This window comes from Taudactylus pleione, unplaced genomic scaffold (assembly GCF_031769625.1).
Source record: "Taudactylus pleione unplaced genomic scaffold, aTauple2 ptg000734l, whole genome shotgun sequence".
Classification (NCBI taxonomy): Eukaryota; Metazoa; Chordata; class Amphibia; order Anura; family Myobatrachidae; genus Taudactylus; species Taudactylus pleione.
In genome coordinates, this window is record NW_028285136.1 from 4,325,055 (window position 1) to 4,325,502 (window position 448).

The window sequence follows — 448 nt, forward strand, 5'->3', positions numbered from 1 at the left end:
AGGATTTTGATAAAATCTTGTTGGTCCTGACAAACCACATCCAGCAACCACGCAGTGACTATACAGTCGGCTTGTGGTAACATCACCGGATCCGTGAAGTTTTCTTTGCTGAAGTCAAATTGCACAATACGTTTAATTGTTTCCTTCAACTTTTCTTCCTTTTCCTGTTCTTCCTAACTAAAATAATAACACCAATTACATTATATAATATAGCAGGTTCAAGGGTCATTGCAGAATTGTGTGTTTCACTTCAGTTTTTTTATACCACAAAACAAACCAAACAAACAAAAAGAAAATAACACGCACAACTGGAACTCTTGAATCAGGAGGAATACCAGCCGCCAACTAGGAAATATTCACTATTGTCGTCTATCTCCCTGATCTCCATTTAAAACTAAAACAGTCATTTTTTTTAAGTTACATTTTTGTTATTATTTTTTAAATAGTC